The following is a 9533-nucleotide window of genomic DNA, read 5'->3' as shown; positions in this document are numbered from 1 at the left end:
AGTTTCTTGTAGCTGCTGAGGAATGACTTACAATCTTTTATTTCCTATACACACACCTGTGACGGGGCTTAATTTATATATCAGAGACAGTACAGGAGAAGTGGCGATAATAAAATGAAACAATTACAACAAAAAGTATAAAATTTATTAAAAGCCTATTTTTTCTCTTTTCCACTGGCCTTTAGACCATGGCTGACTCCAGTTAGCTCATAGCATCACTGACTCCAGTTAGCTCATAGCATCACTGACTACAGTTACCTGTGAGCAAGGCTGACTCCAGTTAGCTCATAGCATCACTGACTACAGTTACCTGAGAGCAAGGCTGACTCCAGTTAGCTCATAGCATCCCTGACTACAGTTACCTGAGAGCAAGGCTGACTCCAGTTAACTGAAATCATGGAAGGGAGGAATAGAGATGGGTGAACTGATACATCATGACACTCAGCTTTCAAGTTCACAAACCTTTGCTTTTGTTAGGGGACTATGTCTGTGTTTACTTGCGTGTGCTAGTGCGCGTGCCTGCTAGCATGTAGCAGCCAAAGCTTGACACTGGGTGTCTCCTCACTCACCTCCACCTTATATTTTGAGTCAGGGTCTCTCACTGTAGCTGGAGTTCTCTGATCAGTAGACTAGTAGGCCAGTAAGACCCAGGATCTGCCTGTCTCCACTGTCACCATGCCTGGCTGCTTTATACCGGTTCAGAGCACAAACTCACGACCCTTTGTATTACAAGCACTTTACCAAGTGAACCTTCTCCAAGGGTCTCTCTTATGAACTCTTAACAGAATAACCACCCTCAAAAAAAATCATATTGCACTATAATCTTGGCAAGATTGAAAATTCTGCTCACACTAAATGAATTGAAACAGATGTGTTCATTTTTATAGGGATGCTAAATTATAGCTCCAACTCAGCCTTGAAATTGAGTGCAAACTATTCATTTGATAAATGTATTTTGGGTCCTGTATCCAAATAATACTTTTAAGAGGACGTGCTCCGAGTTCAAACATGTTCATTTTGTAAAGTTTTACTCATTCTACCTGCTCACACACAAAATATTGCAATTAGCGTGTACAATGGGACACAGAAACTACTGCGTACTAGGTTGAAAAGGTAGGTTTTTAAAAGCTATTTGAACACAACAGACAACTGTTTTGAACATAAGAAATCTGCTTAGTAGAGAACAAGCGAGTTGGCCAGCAGAGTCACCCACCATGATTTTCTCAGAGGTTTCAGGAGAACAAGACTTTCTTCTCTGTAACTACATTGGTTGCTATAGACTTTCTTATATTTCTTCTTTTATAGCATTTTAAAACATTGTGAACAATATAGTGGTGTGGGAGGTCCTTCTTTCTATGTGTTGCTTGTATTGGTTAATGAATAAAGAACCTGCCTTGGCCTGATAGAGGCAGAACTTAGGTAGGCGGAGAAGACAGAACTGAATTCTGGAAGAAAAGAAAGCAGAGTCAGGAGAAAGCCTCCATGGAGCTGCCCGAGTCAGACATGCTGAATCTTTCCAGGTAAGCCACTGCAACATGGTGATATACAGATTATTAGAAATGGGTTAAATCAAGATTTAAGAGTTAGCCAATAAGAGGCTAGAGCTAATGGGCCAAACAGTAATTTAATTGATACAGTTTCTGTGTGGTTATTTAGAAGCTAAGCAAGCTGGGCAGCTGGGACAAACAAGCAGCTCCTTCTCTCTGCAACAATATAGTAGCTGGAAACTCTGAAGCAGAAAATACATCAAGCAGTGGAAGAAACTTGGCCCATCATGCTGGCGCTTACCAGGCCACATGACCGACTTTGTACATCTCGTTGGTAAACTGTTGGATTTGGTTTAAAAAAAAAAAAAAGACCAAGTTTATATTCATTCTAGTTATAAAACTTTGCAGTACAGCTAACAAAACTCAATCTGTTTGACTATCAACGGGAAAATCTTGTAAAAAAGCAATAGGCAGAGGTTAATTTTCCCACATTCTGGCCATACTATCAAAAGATGGTGCCCACATCTTTTGGCACCAGTCACTTCATTTAAACCATTCAAGTGGTGGCTCCTAGGTAGTCGTTGTTAGTCGAGGTGATTTTATTGCATATTTTAAGCAACTTGTTTAGTTTCAATGCTATTAGGCATCTGTTCCTAATGTTCCTCATGTGAAAGCTGAACTTGCTATGGAAGTGGATCTGTTGTAAATGGGCTGAACTGATGTTTATGACAACAGAAATAGTCAAGAAAAAAATGTAGTTATGGTATGTTTTAGTAATCCTTTCTTTAAAAAATAGGGAATCATTATTTGAAAATGTAGACTATGCAAATGAAAATTGAAATCTAGTTACTGCCTTTAGAAAGAACAGTAAGACAGCTCCAGGTACTGAGCCCCGGCTCTGCATTTTCTCTTCTGTGTCAGGAAGTCTGAGAGCACAAACTGAACTTAAACATGAGGACCTCTGCATTGTTCCCTTTTATATCCTCCTGCCTATATGGTACATTTGCTTCCTAATCTAATCAGTTACAAGAGGAAAAAGAACTCAGCATCTCCCTGTCATTATGAGATCGTGCAGGAATTTTGCTCCATATAGAAGTAGCATAATTGCAAATCCTTCTTCCCGGAACAGCTTCCAGTCGCAGTGTCAAATGGAAGTTTTATTAGTAACAAAGCTCACACTTTAATGTCTCTATACCTGCATCTGTCTTAAGTGTATCTATCTCTGGGTTGTCCCAAAGTTGGGTGATGGAAAGGACACAACTATAAATTATAAAACAAACTATTATTCATATAGTATACATGCATCTTTGAGTTTTATTTGTTTACTCATCTACTCATTAAGGTTTTTTGGCTGTAAATATTATATAACATTCAAGCTCACTGGCTTGTTTCAGGTTAACAAACTTGCAAAAAAAGGCAGTTATCCGAGTAAATATTCATAAGAAAGACAAGCTTCTTGATTGGTGAAACTGCACAGAGGGGAACACAGTGTATTTAAAAGTACTAGCACAGACTTGCACAGCTCATACGGAAAGGTTACACTGAGGGACAAATTGTGTAGAAGCAGAATATGAAAGATGGGGAGGAGAAGTTAGTGAGGATAGTAAGCATCTTCACTCAGCAAGCTAGGCTTGAAGGAAGCAGCCTGACAGGTGTCCACAGTGGCTACAGCCTGGGGACAGATCACAGTGAGCTGAAAGGAAGGCTGGGATGTAGGTATTGATCAAACTGAAAAACCTGAGGCTGCTATAAGAACATGGTGGTATCCTACGAGCAACGAACTTTAAATCTGTACTAACAAGACCCAACATACCATTCAGGGAAGTTTTTAAATTTGTCAACTTTTAATTTGCTAGCAATGGCATAAATGCCATTTTGTGCTCAGGCACGAGAAGTATTCATTGAACCACTTCATTCCTGTCATTAGCTATTGTCTGTATGTCTGGTCTCAGATTTATTCAGTGTTATCTGAGCAACCAAAGTAGAACTTAGTTGGCCATTGTAGATAGATCACCATGCTTTTTTCTTACAAATTTTGTGAATCTTTAGTTTAATTCTTTTTTATATATGTTTATAAAACTATTCTATGCATGTTATTTAACTTCATTTTCAGTTTCAATTTTCTAAATTTAAAAAAAATTAAATTTATTGGCTATAATGTAAAGTGCTTACTAAAGTCAACACCACCCTGGGCTACAAGGCAAGACAGCATCTGGAAATACTATCAATGAGTAAATAAAAATGAATAAAAGTATGAGATAATAGTGGAAGAAGAGGAGCTGCATATGTTCATGGTATCACACTGTAAATTTGCAAGTGTTTTCAAAAAATTGCTAAAATAAAAATAACAATAAAATCTAACAGCATTTGGTCACTAGGAAAAATTTTCACTTGTAGTTTTTACTATGGATTCCTATATTCATATCATTTGTAGCAAGTGAAAATTGTTGAATTAGTCTCATATATGTGTTGCAAGGCTGTTATATTTGTGAAAGAAAGACAATATTATAGGATAGAGTCTATCATTGAACATTATTCCAGGCCAGTATTTTAATTCTCTCTACAGATACCCTCAATTTTTAAAATGTACCCATTCGTGAAAATTTGGTTTATTATTGGTCTCAGTTTAATAAACACTGAATTCTATAGTTTTTTCTTTGCACTGAATACTTTAAATCTCTTTTTATTATTTTTGTATTGCTAGAGACAATGCATTCTTATTCTCAGTAATAACAGGGACATTCAGTACCCTGTAGGTTCATTCTGGATGAAAACCAAGCCATAGCTCTAAATGCTTTATGTGAATAATTTCTTCTGTACTCAATCTCTGAAAGTGTTATTATCTATATGTTACAGAACAGAAACAAAGAAAGTGTTATTATCTATATGTTACAGAACAGAAACAAAGAAAGTGTTATTATCTGTATGTTACAGAACAGAAACAAAGAAAGTGTGATTATCTATATGTTATGTCTATACAGAACAAAAACAAATAACTACCCCAGGTTATGATAGAACTATGGCATAAGTCATTCAAGGTCTTTCCATTCTGTCTACACAGGATGGCAGCCTTCATCCTCACCTCAATACCCATCGTGTAAAGTTACCACACATACCGTGCACTTCCTTTAACTCACTGCCTCCATTATCATGTTAGAAATGTTTTACAGAGCATGTATGTTATGTTCATTTTTTAGTCATCCAGCATTAGTTTGCCTTCCAGGGTGATGACACCAAGTAAACGTAGTGCGTCCTACACCATCACCAGTATTCAGCTAGCATAGACTTCCTAAAATTTCCCAACACCATAGTGATAACACCTTGGTTTAATTTAAATGGCCTGACGCATCTCTATTTTTGCATATTGATCATTTGGTAATCAAAGAACTAAGTAATAAAAAGTAATAAATATCTCTCCCTTTGGGAAAATTGGAAATTTTCAGAGGAAATCTGAGTGCTGTGGGCTCCTCTTTGCTTGTCCACTTTTAACAAGGTTATTGAAAGCAGTCTCTGAAAGTATAAATAATCTGTTTAGAGCCCTTCTGGTACCTCCAGGATATAAGAATTACAAGGTCATGAGCAAATCCTTAATTTGAAAGTTGTCCTCACTGAGGTTTTGGTTCTTAGGGGATAAACTCTAATACGGACAACTATTAGATTTTACAGACTTTCTGGTGGGGCTAAATTACAGAAATATTCATCCCGTTTTTAGCTTTCCTCCAAATGAATACCCCCCTGACCAGTATTAGAAAGAAAATTTCTTCAACCTATTAAATTTGTAGAGCTTATTTGAGCAAGACAAAACAATTTCTTCTAGAACAAGAGCCAGTGATAGAACTCCAGCCAAGGCAGCAGACAGTATTTGTAGAAAAACAAGTGAGGAACACACAGAAAACAACCCCAATGGCATAGCCTAGACAATCGACCAGCTAACTGATAACAGCTAACCTAGTTGTTCGAGCAGACTCAGCAGGCATAGGATTTTCTACGATCAACCAAAGCTGGGTACTGTGCTTATACTGGATAGTGCTATAGTACGTTGAGCCTGTAGTACTTGCCCAATTCCCATCCAAGACTTCCCACACCTATCAACATCAGACAGCATCTAGGAGTCTACTGTGGATGACAACAAATCAACAAGGTGAACTGGAACAGTAAATTTCCCCTACAGGAAAACCATGATCGCACAAACGGTCAGTCCCAACTTCCAGCTCACCCCATCCTCCTGTGAACGGGGTGGGTGTTTGAAAGGCAGCAGGAGGGACTCTGGTGTTCTTTCTTCTCTTAATAAGAATATGTTTAGGACAATTTGATTTCATCTCAGCCATATAGTTTTCACTTGGGAATGCCTGCCAGACACATACAGATATCAGTGCTTGGATTAAAACCATAAGATGCTGCGAGCTCTGCACTGCAGAATTTAAACATGGCTGGAAGAATACATGACTTCATTATCCTGGTCCCTTTACTTAGGGACACATCTTGCTTACTTTGAGACCTTAGTTCCTTTGTTAAAAAAGAAGTGCTTACGGACAATCTCTAGGATCGTAAGACTAAAGTGAGATTGTGTGCGCAGGGTCATTCATTATAGTTGACTATTGCTACTTCATCGCAGTTCAGGCAATTGCTGATGCTTTCTGACCCGTGAGAGGTTACAAACAGCTGTAACACATTGAGTGTGTTTGGTAAATAAAATCTCTGGAGCATGAAAACACAGCTGCTGAAATGTTGGTGAGAAATGAGAGAAAGGAGTTCAAATGGAAAGAGCTTTAGTTCAGAGGAGATGCCAGGGAGCAGCCTGAGTCCAGAGATGCCCACATAAGGCCCCCTCTGCAGCCGAAGGAGAAAATAAGTCAGAAATTTCCTTCACAATACTTAGGAATTAAAATTTTCCGCAATTACTTGAAGGAAACTTTTCTTCCCCAAGACTCTGGAGAGCACTGTTTGCACTATTCTTCCTTCATTTGCTGGTGTGTGTGGTTTGGGTTGTGTTATTATTCCTGATGGCCATTATTGATCCTATCTGGCTTGCTTACAGGGAACAGATGCTGAACTACTGGGTATGAGAACCTGACCAAGACATGTTTTCTCCATCTTGTGTGTCAGTGAAATCAATTGAATTTTTATTTTTTATCTGTCGGGGGTAGAAGAGGAACTGCTGAATAAGGTAACAGATAGGCACACAAAACACAATGAGGCACTGCTAGCTCCTCTCTGAGACCCGGAGTTCACTGTAGTAGCTTGACATCTTTTTAGATTTCTCAGATTGGCTCCTGAGAAAAGACGGTAAAGCATCTCACTTGTACCAGAGGCTGCATTCAGCTACCCAAATAGATCACTATTCTATATAGAAACTATCTCTTCCCAACAGGTCATTCTATAGAGAATGGATTTCAGAACCTCAGCTAAGGGCATTAACTCTTTAGTGGCAAGGCAAGGTGAAGGCAGCCTTTTCCTCCTGGATTCTCCTTCTCCCGTGGGAAACCAGGGATTTCTAAAGACTGAAAAGGTTGTAGTGATCCGATTCTAACATCCTATTATGTTTTAACAGGGTTGGAGACAGCAAATGCAGCAAAGGGCTTGCTTGGAGCAGAAAGCCAGGGGTGGGTGGTGGGAGTCTGTAACTGAAATGAGAAGTTGTCTCTATCTCTGGATGTGTGCGTTTCAGATTCTAGAAGACACATGAAGGACATGGAAGTCGATATGCTGTGGCAAACACTGCAACTCAAGGAAACAGAGGGGAAAAAAAGAAATGAGCTATTATCTTCAAGTTCGTGCTAAGCACGGGACTCTCTAGAGGGCAATTTATCAAGATTACTAACATACTATAAGCAAGAGAAGAATGTGAAACCCTATTTGATATTTTCAAACACGCATGGCAGTGTTCATCCAAAACCAACTCTACCTCTCATTCAAGGAGCATGCTACAAAATGTATACTTCCTGGTTTAAGAAGCTTTTAGGAATGAAGTTCTTAGCTATGTCTGAAACACAGCTGGAAATCCTTAATGCAAAGCAGAGGCTTTGCAAGCCTTTCCCTGCCCCCACCACACTCCAGAACCCAAGCCAAAACAACTCCAGCAAATGCAGAGTCTTCCAGGCCCAAACCATTTCCTGGCTCAGAGTGAATTCTGACCTATGTATTCCACAGTTTTGACATCTATGGAAGATAGTCAGGCTGAACAGCAGCAAAAAACATGAAAATAGATTTCTACTATACATACACTCGTAAATTCTTCACAGTACAATTGCAACGTGAAAAAAACTGCTAGAGGAAAAATAGATGAAGGAAAAGTAACAGAAACTTTGAATATTCCTGAAGTTGCTGATTGACATAGGAAAGTGGGGGATATGGTAGGAATTTAGGATTAAATTACAAGGATTTGAAGGAAAATGACAAGAAGCAGAGGAGAGTGGTGTTCAGGCAACTCATTATTAAGTAACAACTAGGACACATTTCAGATTAATATCTAATTTTCAATATTAACATGTGCCTTTAAAGATAATGCAGTGAGCAGCGATGTAGATATTTAGTTAAACCAGTCATCTTAAGAGGAAAACTTGGAAGCCTGCAGAGCTTCCAAGTCACTGGGCTTTCTTGTTGATCTATACTGGCTGTTGCTCCATGCCATCTTTGAACGTTCTATTGAGGTGCTGCAAATTCAGCTGTAACTTATGACGCCATTAATTCACCCAACCTATTTTTAATTGGGATTCCAGCTGACAACACAAATACACTCTTTGCAGCTTATAACACATTGACTTATTCATCCTTTATCCTCTTATGAAAATAATTTAGTGAGAATCTGGATACCCAATTCCAAGAAACTTGAATGTTTTCATTAAAGAAGAAATCCTTTCATTGTTCACATTATAATTAATACTGTTAAAAAATAAATGTTGAAAAATATCACCAACCTGGCTGGAGGGAAATGAGAAGTAAATGCATTTTTGATCCTTGGTTTGTATGTGGTTCTAGTTACAGGAGAGCATTTTCCTCTTCTTCAACACCGCAGGACTGCCCTGCCTGCTTGTCTACCACAAAAGAAATCCCATCTCCAGCCCCTTCTTTGAGAGCTGGGTGTTCTCCCAGCACATTTTTGTCTCCCTGGCAAACCCTGATGCAGAAGACCAAGCCTGGATAGCAAATGAGAATCATCCTTATGAAGCAAGCGAACCGTGTGAGAAACTTTCGCTAACGCTCCATGCTCCACGCTCCACTTACCTTCCTAAGGAGATTCAACTAAGTTTACCAGTGTTTACCCGGAGAGGGGTCGGGGACTTTGAGGGTGAGAAAGCACCGCCATCGCAGCCTGGTCCCCTCTGTGAGCAGAAGAGCGCAGGCGTCCACTGGGTGGAGCAGCCCAGAGAAGCCCCCAGGGCGAACTTCTGCCAGAGAGAAGACCAGAGATTCCCGGACGACACCCAGAGAGCCCAGGGAGCGGAAAGCCTCTGGGGAAAGGTCAAGAGTAAAACCGCAGATTCCAAGCTACCATGTGTCACCGAGGCCAGTGGTGGCTCTGGGAAAGGGTCTCCCACCCACCCTGAGAGCCCAGGCAGTCTCCCATCGCTCTCACCTGCTCAGGCAAAGAGTCCCAGCCGCGTTGAAAGAAGAAGCCAAGCCTGGCTGAGCAACAGGTTCTGTCTGGGGCGCCGGCTTCCTGCTCTACCATCTAGCCTAGGGGGGACTGGTTGGCCACCTCCCCTGGGTCTCCAGGCTCGCTGCAGTGGGCGGCGGTCTCTGCACTCTGCACTCTTGCTTTTGTTCCAGACACCACTTTCGGCGGCACCCAAAAACTGCTGGTCACCGACAGAGGTGCTCACAGCCTGCTAACAGGCTCTGGGTAGCTTGTGAATTCAGAATCCCTGAGCTGCAAAAGGAAGCCGCTCTGATTACCACCTCCTGGGTCATTGATGGCTTGGCTCCAATTCCTGGGCAATCATTTAAACTCCTAGGTGCCTGTGTCCTGCTGTTGCAAAATAGAATTTCTGAGGACCTTAGCAGGTACTTTAAGAACTAAATGGGTAACCGTGCGTAAGTATGCCT

The 9533-nt window shown here is 40.4% G+C and overlaps 1 protein-coding gene across 1 annotated transcript in view; it reads right to left on the bottom strand.

The window, feature by feature from the left end:
- Npffr2 (neuropeptide FF receptor 2) overlaps window positions 1-9256 on the bottom strand; it is a 47324-nt gene extending 38068 nt beyond the window's left edge. The window contains exon 1 of the mRNA XM_026785277.1: window positions 9064-9256. The gene's annotated coding sequence lies outside the window, so the exon portion shown is untranslated. The remainder of the gene's footprint in view (window positions 1-9063) is intronic.
- Window positions 9257-9533: the final 277 nt, after the last annotated feature.

The sequence above is a fragment of the Microtus ochrogaster genome, linkage group LG1 (genome assembly GCF_000317375.1).
Source record: "Microtus ochrogaster isolate Prairie Vole_2 linkage group LG1, MicOch1.0, whole genome shotgun sequence".
Classification (NCBI taxonomy): domain Eukaryota; kingdom Metazoa; phylum Chordata; class Mammalia; order Rodentia; family Cricetidae; genus Microtus; species Microtus ochrogaster.
Note: the sequence above shows the minus strand (reverse complement) of the source record. Positions and strands in the feature narration are given on the sequence as shown.